We start from the raw sequence: 16117 nt of genomic DNA, 5'->3' as shown, positions 1-16117 counted from the left end.
ATAAGAGGAAGGCATCTTCTTCATTAATTGATTAATGTAATTAAGGAAAGATAAGTACGTCGATACGGACCGCATTAGAGTTAATTTGTACAGGCAATTAGCTGCGCTCTCTCTCCTTCATGCTAACTTCCTAGGACATGCTTGTGCCCTGGGGGGGGCATAGGTGGGTGCTAGGTTTAAACCTGGCCCCCATGAACCTTATTCTGGGCACTTTGGTGCCCCAAAAGTGTACTTGAGCTCCCACATGCGGGTTACATACAAGCTCTGTGATCTTGGGAGATGTCTCAACTTCTGTGACCCTCAGTTTTCTTCTCTGTCTAGTGGGGATAATTACACTGATCTCAACATGGAGATGGATATGTCAGGTCAGGGGAGGAGCAGGACGTCCTCTTCTTCCTGTGTTCTTCCAAAGACATCCCCCTTTTCAGGCCTGGTGGCCAGGCTCAGGCAGACCTCTGCTCTGGACCCTTGGTCCAAGATGCTCTTGTGGGTCTGGTTCTCACCCCACCTTCGCCTTCCCTGACCCTGTTTCCATCCTCACTTGCTCCCCAGGGGTTATTACCTCTCAGGCTTTCTGTTTCTCTCTTTCTCTCTCTCTCTTCTGGGTGAGGCATCCATCCCCAGGGAAACTAAACCTCTCTCCAGCCTCCTGCAACTTTCTCCTCTCTTAAATATTCCCACATTGGGAAATGGCACCTCTGGCCCTCAGGGGCTCAAGCCAGGAACTTGCGGGTCACACCTGGCTTTTCTCTCCCCGTCACCTGCCCCACTCACTCCATCAACAAATGCTGCTAATTTTTTTTTTTTAGCTTTATTGGGGTATAATTGGTAAACAATAAATGGCACATAGTTAAAGTGTCTAATCTGAAAAGATTTCACATATGTGTACACCTGGAGAACCACCATCACTCTCAAGGTAGTGAATGTATCCATTACTCCTGAAAGTTTTACGTCCCTTTGGAAACAAACAAAAATCAGCTTTATTGAGATGCAATTGACAGACATAAAATTTACCTATTTAAAGTATATAATTCAGTGGATTTTAAGAGTTATGAAATGATTACCATAATCTGATTTTTAGAACGTTTCATCAGCCCAGAAAACCCAGCCCTGCATCTACTGAGACAGTCATGTCGTTTTTGTCCCTTACTCTACTAGTACATCTATCATTACAGTGATAGATATGTAGACCTTAAGCAATGTTCCTAGCAGGGATTCTTAACCTTTGTGTGTGCCATGGACCACTCAGGTTAGTGACGCTTATGGTCCCTTACTCAGCAACGTGATACTTGATTACGTTGTGATCGAAGTAAAATCCATAGGGTTACAAAGGAAACCAATTACACTGAAGTAAAGTTCTTTCCAAGGACTCCTTGGGATTGATGGACCCCAGGTTAAGATCTGGTAGAGAAGGTTTCAATATTGAAGCATCAATCTTGATGTTTTGGGCTGGATACATTTTTGTTGTGGGAAGTCATCCTGTGCATTGTAGAATATTTAGCAGCGTACCTGGCTTCTGCCTGGTGAATGCCAGAAGCACCCTCTTCCCCCATCATGATAATCAAAAGCCTCTCCAGGCATTGAAAATATCTGAGGTGAGGTGGTGGGGGAGATAAAACCACTTCAGATTGAAAACCGCTGTCCTAGAGGATGGTGGAGCCATGAAATGGAAGGAACTTGGGTCTGAGATTCACCATGAAGAGGGAAGCTGCCTGTTGACCACTGAAATAATAATATGATGATATAATAGTAATATAATGAGGAAGAACAAATCTGGCTCCATATTGGATCTTTTTCTTTTAACCTTAACCTTTGTATTCTATTGCTTTTGCTACAAGTTAATCACTAAAGGGATTGCCTAGAGCTTAAAGCACACCTAATGGCCCATCTCTGGGAAACTGCCTCCCATGCCTGAGGAATAGTAATAGCAGGAACCACAGAGATGGTGGTGAAGGCACTGCTAAAAATAAGAGCAATGAGCAATGAATTGCAGCTGAGCCTGAGAATGTTGGCGTTAAAAGCCCTCATCCATGGTAGATACTGTTCCCGGCAACAAGTGGGATGGGACTCCTGTTAAGGGGCACACGTTCCATCACGGCGCCCGAGATGGCAAACTAGAGCTGGCCAAGTCCTGAGCCAGGGTGGAGAGTCTCCTCCTTGGTGGGAAATTGCCCGTTCTTTAGCAAGGAGGACCTGGGCACCAATGAAGCCTGAAACACTCCGAGTATTTATTAAAGTTGTCGGATTTATAATTTAAGTTAACTGGTTTGGCAGACTTCATGGAGATCTTATTCAGGATGACTCCCCAAATTCTAGATCCCTTTGTTGTCCATTAAGGTTCTGAATTAAAGAAGCCCTCTGGGCATTGCTGTAGACATTTCACAGTTTTCCTTGCACACAGAACACTAGATCTGTAGGAGATTAATCAGTGTTCCAAGGGAAACCAAGTTCTGTGGTTAAAAAGTGAGGGGCATGCTGGCTAAGTAGATTTAACAGCATTTTTATTTGCAGGATTGCTCAGAGTCATCAGTTAATGTGCATTGAGATATCCATATATGGGGTCCATGGACCATTCTGTTGGACTCTATTCTGTTGCCCACTCTTTGGGGAAGGGAGCATCCATATGGGTTGGACCCCTATTGGTGCCCAGTGGGGACAGACCAGGTCAGCAGCTCACTTTTGAGAATGAGCCAGAAGCAGGCTCATTCCTGTCGAGGTGCAATTCCAGTTATGCCAGGATGCAGGCCTGTCCAGGTACCATGAGGGCACAGAGGAAGAGGACTAACTCTCCTGGGGGTGGTCAGGGAGGGCCACATTCTGGGAGTCATGTTTGTTTTGGGTCTTGAAAAATGGGTAAGCTTGTATAAGGCAAATGAGGATGCATATTTGTGTGTGTGTGGGTATGGGAGAAGGGGCATTCCAGACAGAAAACAGCAAGTGCAAACGTCCTGAGGTATGAAAAAGCATGGTGTGTTTGGGAGAAGTGAAACATTCAGTGTGTTTCGAGAGGCATGTGCTTGGGGTGACTTGTCAAGAGATGCAGGGGAATAGGCTTGAGTCAAACTATGAAGGGCCCTGGGTGTCAGGCCAGGAGCTTTGATTCTCAGACAAGAAGAAACAACAGAGGCTTTAAAAAAAATGATCGCTAATCAACTAGAATGGGTTATACATACACACACCACCAATCAAACTGTAAACAAGGTCAACAGTGAACCAGACACCTCCCTTCTAATTTGTTCCCAGCCCCCAGAGCCCTTTCTTCCTCTACAAAAACCAAATATTGCAAAAATTGTCATCCTTCTGGAGGGATCCTCTGCAGAGATCAGTGAAGATGTATATGTGTGTATATCCTTAAAAACCCCTCACGAACAGCAGCAGTCTAATCACACTGTTCAGCACTTTGCTTTTTTCACTTAACAATATATCTTGGAGATGGTTTCATATCCGTACATAAAGAGCTGCCTCATTCTTCTTTAACAGCCGTAAAGATTTCCATTGTATGGATGTATGGCAATTTATTTAAGCAGTCCCCTGTTGATGGACATTCAGGCTGTCTCCAATCTTCTGTTATTATAAACCGTGCTGCAGTGAATAGCCTTGTACATCCAACTTTGCATACATATATGCAAGTATGTCTGTGGAATACATTCTAGAGCAGCAGGATTTATGGGTTGGGGGGTACGTGTGTCAAACATTTTGATAGAGAATGCAGAATTGCCATCCACAGAGACTGCACCCATTTACATGCTCCCCAGCCTTTGAGAGTGATGGTTTCTCTGCTCTCTGGCCAGTTCAGCATGTGACCAAACATGTTGATCTTTGTCCATCTGATAGGTTAAAAAAAAATGGTACCTCGTTGTGGTGTTCATTTGCATTTCCTTTTTTATTAAGACTAAGGTTGAGCATCCTTTGTATGTTTCAAGGCTAAACTTCCTAATCTGAGAACTGCTTGTTCATATCCTTTGCCCATTTTTTATTGGATTGTTGGCCTTTTTTCTTGTTGAATTGTTAGGACGTGAGTGTAGTGGTGTAATTCTTGCTTCTTGGTAAATTTCCTCCAGCTCCTGACCCATGCCAGCATGCAGATACAAATATTCCTTCTCTGAGCTGATGTGGTGGTGACAGAGGTCAGGAATGGGGGAGGTTTTGGAGAATGGGGATTCTAGTTAGTTCTTTCATGGAGATATGACTAATGTGATGGGGCAATTCTACTCTTTGGCAGAGGAACCAGCCCTCCCAGAAGCCTCTGACTAGGGCAGACCCCTTCCCTCTGCTCCCCACCAGCTCTCTTCCTTTCTCCCTGGTTCAATACTGCCATCCCTCCCTGTGCCCCACGGGTCCTCTCTGTGCAGCTCCCTCTTTCCTAATATTAGCACAGGCACAGCCCTGCCCCCCGTCACAGGCAGTGATTATATAGCAAATTAACCACAAGCTGTTCAGTCCTCGTCCAGTGGCAGTTGGGGAGATGCTCCTCTGAGTAATGACTTGTGTAGTAGATGCTCTCATCTGTAATTTGCGTGTGCAATAAATGCAGAAATAAAAACCCGATCCATATGAAAAAGGGACCAAGTAAAAGGAACGGGGGGTAGGGGAAGAAATCATGAATTTTGTGGACTGCATCTTACAGTCTGGCTTCAATTTCCTCTTGAGTAATGCAGTCACTGCCTACATGTGACTGATGGCTGTGTTTGCCTAAAAGATGGAGGCCGGTACAGGGAGAGTCAGAGAGCAGGGTTTGACTCCTGACTCCTCAAAGTGTGCCTCTGAGAATGGGACAGTTATTCTCTAAGCCTCAGTTTCCTCATCTATAAAATGGGGATAATAGTTATCTCCGATCAGGTGTTTAAGAACCTGGATTCTGGAACATGGTAAATCCACACATAGTAAAGGTTAATTTTCTTCCCTCCCTCCCTCCCTTCCTTCTATCGTATTAGGTAAGAGGTTTTAAAATTAAACTTTTAATTTGGGGTAATTGTTGATTCATATGCAGTTGTAAGAAGTAATAAAGAAAGATTCTGTGTACCTTACTCATATTCCTAGAGTGATAACACCTTGTAAAACTATTGTACAATGTCACAACCAGGATATTGACATTGATACAATCCACAGATCTTATTAGTATTTCCCCACTTTTACCTGTATTTGTGTGTGTGTGTTTAGTTCTGTGCAATTTATTACGTGTGTAAGTTTGTGAATTCACCACCACAGTCAAGATAGATAACACTTCTGTTACCACCAGGATCCTTCCTGTTGCCTTTAAATAACCACACCCACTTCCTCCCATCCCCCAGCCCCAGTCTCCCACTCCTGGCAACCCATAATCTACTCATTTCTAAGCTTTGTCTTTTCAAAAATCTTACATAAATGGAGTCATATGCTATCTCTCCTTCTGGGATTGGCATTTAAAAAAATACTCAACATAATTCCCTGGAGATTCACAGAGCTCTTGTGTGTGTATAATTCATTCCTTTTTATTGTTAAGTAGTATTTGACAGTATGGATGGATCAGAGTTTGCTTAACCATTTATCCACTGAAGGATGTCTCCATTGTTCCCAGTTTTTGGCTATGACTCATGAAGCCACTGTGAACATTCATAAACAGGTTTTCACACAATGTCACTATGTATGAATATAAATTTTCATTTCTCTGGGATGAGTATTGAAGGGTACAATTGCTGGGTCAGACAGTAATTGTAAGCTTGTTTTTTAATGACAAATTGCCAAACTGTTTTCCAGGGTGGCTGAACCATTTTACATTCATTCCCACCAGCAATGTAGGAGTCATCTAGTTTCTCTGCATAGTTGCCAGCATTTGGTGTTGCTGCTAATTTTTATTTTATTTCTTCTTATAGGTGATATCCCATCATGGATTCAATTTGCATTTTCCAAAAGGCTAATGATATTGAACATCTTTTCATGTGCTTGTCACCTGTATATCTTCTTCTGTGAAATGTTTCTTTGAATCTTTTGCCCATTTTCTGATTGGAATGTTTATTTTTTTACTGTTGAGATTTTTTATTAAGCTCTCCCTCTCTTGTTTTTAAACAACAGCTTTATTGAGATATAATTCACATATGTGAATTTTAAAGTTTAAAATTCAGTGGTTTTTAGTATACAGTCTTCCCTCAGTATCTGTGGAGGATTGGTTCCAGGACCTGGGGTGGGTACCAAGATCTGCAGATACTCAAGTCCCACAGATAACTCTCCATATCTGTGGGTTCTTCGTCCTCGAATTCAACCAACCTCTGATCGTGTATTAAGTTTGAGATCCGTGGTTGGTTGAATCCGTGGATGTGGAACCTGCAGCTACAAAAGGCCAATTCTATAGTTATAGAAAAAGATCCGTGGGTAAGTGGACCCATGCAGTTCAAACTTTTGTTCTAGGGTCAATGGTATTCACAGAGTTGTACACTGATCATCACTTACTAATTTCAGAACATATCATCACCCCAGAATGAAACCCCATGCCTATTAGCCATCACTCCCATTCTCCTCCTTCTGCAGCCCTGGGCAAAAGCTAATCTATTTCCTTTCACTATGGACTTGCCTATTCTTGACACTTCATATAAATGGAATCATACAATATGGGATATTGTGTCTGACTTCTTTCATTTAGCATGTTTTCAAGTTTCATCCATGTTATAGCATGTTTCAGAACATCCTCCCTTTTTATGGGTGAATAGTATTCCTTTTTGTGGATTTACAACATTTTGTTTATCTGTTCAACAGGGGATGGACATTTGTGCTACTTCATTTTTGGGGGGCTATGATGAGTAATGCTATGGATATTTGTGTACAAATGTTTGTATGAACATGCTTTTAATGCTTGTGTATTTATGTAGTAATGGCATCCCTGGGTCTTACGGTAACTCTATGTTTTGAGGAAATGCCAAACTGTTTTCCAGAGTGACTTCAAAATTTTATATTCCCACTAGTAAAGCATGAGGGCTCCAATTTCCCCACATCCTCATTAACATTTGTTATTCCAGCCATCCTAGTGGGCAAGAAGTGGTATCTCTTTGTGGTTTTGATTTCCATGTTTTACTAAAGATGTTGAGCATCTTTCATGTGCTTATTGGCCATTTCTATATATTACTTGGAAAAAATATTCAAATTCTTTTCCCATTTAAAAATTGGGTTATTTGTCTTTTTTGTTATTATTGAGATGTTAGGGTTCTTTATATTTTCTAGATACAAGCCCCTTAACAGATATAAAATTTGCAAAAATTTTCTCCCATTCTGTGGATTGTCTTTTTACTTTCTTGATAATGCCCTTTGATGTACAAAAGTTTTACATTTTAATGAAGTTCAACTTATTTATTTTTTCTTTTGTTATTGTGCTTCCAGTGTTACATCTAAGAAACAACTACCTAATCCAAATATATGATTTACTCATATGTTTTCTTCTAAGACTTTTGTGGATTTAGCTCTTGCATTTAAGGCCTTTGATAAGTTTTAAGTTACTTTTCATACAGTGTGAAGTAGGAGCCCAACTTCATTCTTTTGCATGTGGATATCCAGTATTCTTTCTCTATTGAATTATCTTGGCACTCTTCTTGAAAATGAATTGACCATAAGTGGAAAGGTTTATTTTTGGATTTTGAATTCTATTCCATTGATCTGTATTTCTATTTTTATGTCAGTAACACAATGTCTTGATTACTGTAGCTGTATAGTAAGTTTTGAAATTAGGAAGTGTGATTGTTCTTCTTTTTCAAGATGATTTAGTCTACTCTGTCTATTGTTTTTGTCTCTTTTGGCATTTCCGTATATATTTTAAGGCTCCCCTTGTCAATTTCTGCAAAAAAGTCACCTAAGATTTTTGGTAGGGAAACTACAGATCCTGCTATATTAACAATAGTAAGTCCTATAATCCATGAACATCAGACATCTTTCCATTTATTCAGGCTTTCTCTAACTTTTTTCCGTGATATTTTTGTAGTTTCAAGCATATGAGTCTTGCATTTCTTTCATTAAATTTATTCCCAGCTATTTTATACTTTTTGATATGAAATTGTTTTCTTAATTTTCTTTTTGGATTGTTCATTGCAAGTGTGTAGAAATACAATGGATTTTTTGCATATTGAGCTTGCATCCTGCAAAATTGCTGAACTCATTATTTTTTTAAATAATTTTTTGTAGACTCTTTAGGATTTTCTATATATAAGATCGTGTCATCTGTGAATACAGAAAATTTTACTTCTTGCTTTCCAATCTGGAAAATCTTCTTTTTATTTCTGTCTGCATTTACTTTCTTTTTGTTGTTTAATTGCCCTGAGTAGAGCCTCTACTACAATGTTGAATAGGCATTTGATAGTGGTTGAGATGATTGCCTTTGAAATCACTGAACTAAGTTTGAGTCCTGGTGCCGCCATTACTGTCTGTAAGAGTCTGAGTGAGTAACTGGGTCCCTCTGGGCATCAGTTTGCTCAGCTGTACAACTTATTGAGGCTTTGTCATAGGATTGTTGTGAAGGTTGAACTGACTAATGAATATAAAGGGTTTAGTATAGTGTGTGGTACAAAATGAAATGTGAAATAAATGGTAGCTGTTATTAATAAATTAAAAAATTTTATAGTACAGTAAATAATGAGGGACTGGAGGACTGGTGCCACACTGTCCTAAGAAAGCAGAGGAGGTGTTATCAGGGAGGCCTGCCTGGATGTGGTGGGCTTTGAAGGTTTGTTGGACTTGGAGGAGCTGTTCTAGCTTTCTGCTGGGAATAAAGTTAGTCGTTTTAGGCAAAACATGTGGGAAGAGTTCCAGATAATATCATGGGGCCAGCACCTCTGTCCCCCATCCTCTTGTGAATCCCATGGTACTGAGACATGGCCCTCTCTGGGATGACTGAGTCTTTAACCAAGGTGAGGCTGGCCCCCAAACAATCCCCCACTAGAACCCAGCCTTTTTGTTTAATAAAGGCAGTCCCTAAGCTCCATGGAGAGTCTAGGGAACTTGGGATTCATCTTAGTGGAAATTTATTTTTCATTTAACATTAGTAGGCCAGTGGAATTTTCTCTTTTTTTCTTATAAAATTTAATGCTCTTTATTATAAAATTAGCATCTCTTCATAGGAGATGTGGAATTTATAGAAAGTATAAAAAAGGGACTACAAATTACCTGCAAACCCACCACCCAGAGACATGGCTGCTAACATTTGGGAAATAGCCTTCCTATCTCACATGCGTTTCTTTCTGTGTATGTTTTAAAAAAATCAGGATCACACTATTTTGTACCTAATTTTATACCTAATTTTTTTTCACCTAATGATATATCAGGATCATTTCCTTATGTCCTAAGTCATACTTTATGAATATGAATTTTAATGGCTATAAAATAGCCTACTATATGGATATACCATAATTTGTTTAAACCCATCTTCTTTCATTGGACATTGAAATTGTTTCTAATTTTTCATTATTATACAAAATATTATAATAAATATTTTGGAGCATAAATTTTAGCACCTGTCTCTGGTTGATTCCATAAGATAAATTTCCTTAAGTGCAATTGGGTGTTTTTTATTAAAAATTCTTAAGTGCTTCATTTTGAAAAGTGAATACATACACATGATATAAAGAAATCCAAAAAGTTCAGAAGAGTGTTCATTAAGAAGTAAGTATTGTTTTCGTCTTTCATTCCAAGTCCCTATATTTACTCTGCAGAGAAAATCAATATAACTAGTTTCTTGTGCATAGCTCCACAGGAATACAGAAAGGGATATGAAAGGTTTATTTGTGCATACATCGCCTTTTTCTTATCATCCTCTACACATCTTTGGCACCTTCTTTTCTCACTTAACAATATAGCTTAGAGGTTATTCCTTGTCACTACATGTTCTACAGCCATCTCATATTTTAAAATTGCATTTCTTTTCATGGATGTACCGTAATTTATTTAAAAAGTTTGTAGTGGTGGGCATTTAGTTTATTCACAAACTTCTGCTATGAAAAGAATACTTTAATGAATCCTCTTGTGTACATAACATCTTTGCACCCATATGCTCTCATTTACTGTGGAGTAAATATCAAAAGTGGAGTATCAATATCACATTTAAAATTTGAACACATACTGCCAAAATGCCTTCCAAGGGTGAGAACCAGTGCATATATTCCAAAGAACACTGTCTTTGCTTCCTCCTATTCTTACCGACAGCATGCTATTAAACACTTTGATCTTTGCCCATCTGATAGATAAAAAGAGGTTTAAAATTATGGTTTTAATTTGTATCTGAGAGAGGTTGATCACTCTTTCATGTGTTTAAAAGCCATTTATATTTTTCTGGGAACTCTCCGTTCATTTTTTTTCAAGCCTAGTTATCTATTTTTTTTCCCTTTATTGATTTGTGAGGGCCTCTTTATGTAATGGAAAAATTAGTTCTCTATTTTATGTTGCTTATATTATTCCCAGAGTTTGCTGCCTTCCTTTTTTTCTGTTGGCCATGCAGAGAGTTAAACATTTTTAATGTAGTTAAATCTCTCAATATTTCCTTTTTTTTTAATGGCTCCTGGATCTTGTGTCCAGAAGGTGACACAAAAAGACTTTTCCCATTCTGAAATTCCAAAAATTATCCTGTATTTTTTTCCCCTAGTACCACTATGATTTCACTTCTATGCTTAAGATTTTTGATACATCTGGAATTTATTTTGGAATGAACAGAGAGGAAGATATCCAACTTGCTATCTTTCTAAATGCCTAACCAGTTTTTTCAATTGAGTAATCCAAGAATGGATTATTTCTAAAGATGGTAATCCCAGTGGCCACAGGAAGCCAGCATGGGGTCATTCCGAGCCAGCAGGTGAAACTCACCTATTACCTTTTTGCCAAGGGATTCTGGACAGATAGGTCAGGGGCAGGTTGTAGTGAAGTATCTCTAGGTTTTAACCTTGCATCAAGCAGAAAACGATGTATAAGGATATCATTTAGAATTATGAAGAATTGTTTTAAAAAATTATATTGTAGAGTTATCTTCTTGACTCCTATAGATGCTACAAGAAAGAGCCTTCTGGAACCCCCTGGCTCCATTACCTGCTGTCTTGAGGGCATTAACCCAGTGGTTATCAATCAAAGGTTTGTTTTGGTTTGCTTTTTGATAAAAACATTCCTCCAACTTATTTGCAAGATATTTCACAGTGGGGTTTCACAGTTAAAAAAGATATGAAACAGAAGACAAACTGTTGGTTACATATAAATAAGTAGAAGCACTGAGGGGGAAAAACACATTTTCACTATTGTAACACTTAAAAAAATCTGGTGTAGGGAGTGGGCTCCTTGCAGTGTATCCTGGGGATCTTGTTCCCACCAGAAGATGTTGTTCATCAGGAGGGGTTATTTAATAAAATACAGGATTCTCAATTAGATTTGAATTTCAGATAAAAAATGGAATAATTCTTTAGTATAAGCATGTCCCAAATATTGCATGGGACATACTTATACTTAAATATTATTCGTTCTTTATCTGAAGCTCAAATTTTACTGGGCATCCTGAATTTCTCTTTGCTAAATCTAGTAACTCTACCCTAGGGGACATTTAACAGTGTCTGGGGACATTTGACAGTGTCTGGATACATTTTGGTTTTCTCAGCTGAGGAGGGGGTGCAAGGGGCATCCAGTGGGTAGAGGCCAGCACTCCTTAATGTACAGGATGGACCCCCTACAGCAAAACTTATCCATCCCAAAATGTCAGTAGAGTCAGGCTGAGAAACATTTTAACTGGTTAACACATTTCTCACAGTCTCTAATTAAGAACTCTCTAATATGAAATTTCCTTTAGAATCACAATTGAAGAAACCTTGAGTCCCTTGAGGAACTGGCTTTTCTTCATTCTTTTATTAATGACAGTAAGACCTAAGTAACTAATTTTGTTTCCTTTTTCTCTTTGATTATCAGGAAACTCAGACCAAATTAAAGGCCCAAGCATAGACTGTGTGGGATCTTACTTTATATATATATATGTTATAGTAATAATATTTAATAATGATATGTTAAGATAAAATACTATATAAAATTAAAATAAAATAATATATTTTAGATATAAATATATATTTATTTATATATTATATAAATATAAACGTGTATTATTTTAATTTAATTTTTTTCCTTCCAGCTTTACTGAGATAATTGACAAACAGCATGGTATAAGTTTAAAGTGTATGGCATAATGATTTGATTTATATACATCATGAAGTGATTATCACAGTAAGTTTACTGTACATCCATCATATCATATAAGTACAAAATAAAATAAATATATATTGCTGTGTATATATTTTATTTTTTACTTTTGGTCTTAACATTTTTGGCTGATTTGCATTTCCCTGGTCCTAATTCTTATTCTTTATTCGTTTTTCACCATTTCCTGTAAATCACTCAGATCCCCTGTGGGATGAGCTGTCACACACACACACACACACACACACACAACATAAATATTTAAATACGGAGTTTACCGGACATTTGACAAGGCCCTGTACTGTGCCCATGGGAACCAGGTAGACAAATGGGGGCTGCCTGGTTCCTTCCCCGATATCCAGCCGGGCTCAGGAAACATCTCTGCTCTCCGGTTTTCTCTTTACCTTCAGGCCCAGGCCTTAGAACACCTGTGGGGTTTGCGCTCAAAAATCAGAGCTGCCTGAGAATGGACTTTGGGCACGAGGTGAGTGGACACTGGCTTCCTCCAACTTGATCTTGAGACGCAACAGAGATCTTTCTTGCTGCCCAGCAAGTGAGGGGCCCTCGACAGAGGCCAAGCAGGCAGGGCCATGCGAGGCATGGAGACGGCCCATGAAGACACACACTGGGAACAAGATTGCATCTTCCCCCAGACCAGCGAGATGCTATAAACATAATCAAAATGTAATAGAAACTTTTTGGAAATGCTGTTATGAGGAGAAAGCATCAATCTTGATGGAACTCCGCTCAACAGGCTTTGCGGAGCTAATCAATCATGGTCAGGACTCGGCCTCCCCATCTGTCTGCGCCGGGGACCGCGCTGAGCTTGCTGACTCCCCGGCTGGGGCTGCGTCCCCTCACCAGGCAATCCATCATGCTGCAGGGGGATGGCAGGAGGGGAATAATAGCACGCTAATAAACTAGGGGCTTTTTTCATTCCCAACTAATTTTTAGTAAATGAGCCCAATCCAGACAGAGCAGGAAAAAGAGCCCGAGGAGATGGTGCTTCCAAGACGCGCCTCAGTGGCCGGGGACAATGGCTCATGGGCCCGAGGGGAAGCAGAGAGCCAGCCCAGCCCACGGATAACTCTCAGTGTCCATAGAAGGCAGGCACCGGCCGTGGAGGCGCAGGGAAGAGTGAGGCCGGAACTACTTCCGAACTGGTGGGGTGGGCTTCCGGACTGGTGGGGTGGACTTCCGGGGCTCGCTCCTGGTGCTGATGCTGAGGTCAAGGCTACAATACCTGGATCTGGTTTGGGGCTTGAATTTACGAGGGAAATCGGAAGTCAGAGAGTCAGAATTCCAAGCAACGGGCCGGATAACAAGAAGTACACCCAGGGGCCAGAAGCCAGGAAGCAGAATGAAGAGTGGAGTGCAAGATGGGCTTAGAGGCTGTGAGTAATCAAAGCTTTCCGGAGCCCACTTTCGCCTGGCAGGCGCTGCTTTGTGGGGTGAACCCTCCAGGTTACAGAGCACGATGGGCCTGGAATGGGGTATTCTTGGAGAGGCCTGTAATTTGGGAGACTATGTTTGTTTTACTCATCCGCCTGTCTCTAGCACTTTGCTCAGTGCCTGGCACCTGGTGGACACTCATAAATATGTGTTAAATGAATACATGAATGAGAATTGTTCCTGAGAGAGCAGATTTTGAACATCTGGTCTGATAACTTCCTAAATTCTTCAAGTTCCTATCCTGAAATACATCACAGTTTCAGTCCCCATTTCCTACCACCCAGGACCCAGTCTTGGAGGGCAGGACAGTTTGAAGAAGGTGTATCTATTCATGGATTGAGTTGAGCAGGTACATGGGAAGGAGCTCATTCTTGATGGGGCTGGTGCTGAGAGGGCACAGTGTGGGGAGATGTGAATGGCAGGGCAGGAAGTGAGAGGAGAGGCAATTGTCATTGTAGCACAGTAGGTCTTAATGCCACTCAGGAATTTAGACTTTACAGCCAGTCTGAGTAGGAAGAGATTTCCCTTTTCTGAAGCCACCCTCTGATTGCTTTGTAGGCAGTCGTTGTGGCAGCAGGGAGACCAGTTAAGAGGCCGATGGGTGAAAGATGGTGGTGGCTTGGACCAAGGTGGGGGTGGTAGAGTTGTAGGAAAGTGCGTGGTTTGAAAAATGTAATGCATATGTACTGTATTACTTGAGAATATGTAATTCTTCTAAAAGGACAAGAAAAACAAAAAGATGGATGAACCTCTTAAGAAGTGTTTGGCGTAGACAGTACATAAGGCAGTAGCTTATGCAACAGAGGCAAACCTTAGAGGATGTTTTAAGTATACACCATGAATGAGCTCGTGAGACTCAGGCAGAATTCGTAAGATGTGTTAAAAATATAGATAGTAAGAATATTAGTAACCTGCTACTCATAAATGAAATGGCATATATGGTAAAATAAACAAGAGTATCATAAATAGAAATGGGTGGAAAGACCATGTCATGATTGTGCCACTTCTGGTCTGACAGCTAGGTCATCCCTAAATTGACCACCCACTGGTGTTACCAATCTTGGTCTCATTCAGTCCCAACATATGGTCTGTCCAAGAAATGCAGATAAAACCCATGGCTGTTCAGGGGTGAGTGGTCAAGCTGCAGCAGGGTCTAGGTATATGTACTTGACTTTATCTCTTCAATAGACTCATGTGTGTGATTGACCCCAGCACGTTCTGTCTGTTAGACCCCCTTGCTCAAATCTCAACTCTGATCCTCTGAACCATGCATCAGCAGGGCAGGCTGATGTGACAGAGAGACAGGACATATGAAGATTGCATACCTCAGGGTTGTGGGGTCATTTGGTCCTTCCACCCACCCATTTAAGATGTAACCCATCTTAAATGTGCCAACCAACTTCACATCTTATTTTCTTGATTTTTTTTTTTTTGCTTTGAGTCTTAATTGGTTTAATGAACAGCATGATTTAAGCATCCCAATTTAGTCTATGAACCTTCGTGTTCTGTGGTGTATGAGTGAGGTGCCTGGTGGTATTCTTTTGATGGGAGAAGGCATGCGTATTGCAGGGACAAGATGGTTATCAAGAGCTCTCTTAAGCTGAGAGCCTCCATCTCTATTCAGGAAGTACACATTTAATGCACCCAGGGAGGGAGGGCTCTGGGCAGGGGTGGCATTGCAGGGGAGTAGTTTTTGCTGCATAACAAACAATCCCAGAGATTTATTTTAATGTTCACGGGTCATTTGACTTTTAGTTAACCTTGGCTGGGTTTGACTGGGCCAGGCTGGACTCCAGGCTTCCAGCTGGGCTCAGGTCTGCTGTGTCTTCATTTTGGGATCCAGGATGAAGGGTCAGCAGCTATGTGGGGCCTAATCTTCACATGGCATTTCATCGGAGTACATGAAACCAAGCTAAGCTATGCAAGCATGTTTAAAGCTCCTGCATGCATCATATCCTTCTGCTAACATTTCACTGGACAAAGAAGGTCACATGGCTAAGCCCAACATCAGTAGGAGTATTAGTCAACCATAAAAAGGAAGCAGATTCTGACACAGGCTACAACATGGATGAACCATGAGGACATTATGCTGAGTGAAATAAGAAAGGACAAATACTGTATGATTCTACTTATGTTAGGTACCTAGAGTAGTCAAATTCATAGAGACAGAAAGTAGGATGGTGGTTGCTAGGGGTGACGGGAGGGAGAAATGGGGAATTGTTGGTCAACTGATAGTGTTTCAGTTTTACAAGATGAAAAGAATTCTGGAGTTTTGTTGCATAATGATGTGAAGTACTTAACACTACTAAAGTGTATGGTTAAAAATGGTTAAGTTGGTAAATTTTTTTTTAAGAACTTTAATTCAGATAAAAAAGAAAATTCAATTTAAATACCAAATCGTATAAAATAAGTGGAAAGACAAAAGGAATGTATTGTCTATAATCCCGCCACACAACAATAGACACTGTTAACCACTGAAGTCCCTGCCAGACAT

General features: G+C 40.3%; 1 long non-coding RNA gene across 2 annotated transcripts in view; it reads left to right on the top strand.

Moving 5' to 3' along the window:
- The first annotated feature begins 13398 nt into the window (after positions 1-13398).
- The window catches only part of LOC140687293 (uncharacterized), a 193690-nt gene continuing 190971 nt past the window's right edge, over positions 13399-16117 (top strand). For both annotated transcript variants that reach the window (XR_012061490.1, XR_012061491.1), the window contains exon 1: positions 13399-13565. This is a non-coding gene — a long non-coding RNA (uncharacterized lncRNA). The remainder of the gene's footprint in view (positions 13566-16117) is intronic.

Source organism: Vicugna pacos, chromosome 19, assembly GCF_048564905.1.
Source record: "Vicugna pacos chromosome 19, VicPac4, whole genome shotgun sequence".
In the NCBI taxonomy this organism is placed as follows: Eukaryota; Metazoa; Chordata; class Mammalia; order Artiodactyla; family Camelidae; genus Vicugna; species Vicugna pacos.
This window is presented reverse-complemented; position numbering and strand designations above follow the sequence as displayed.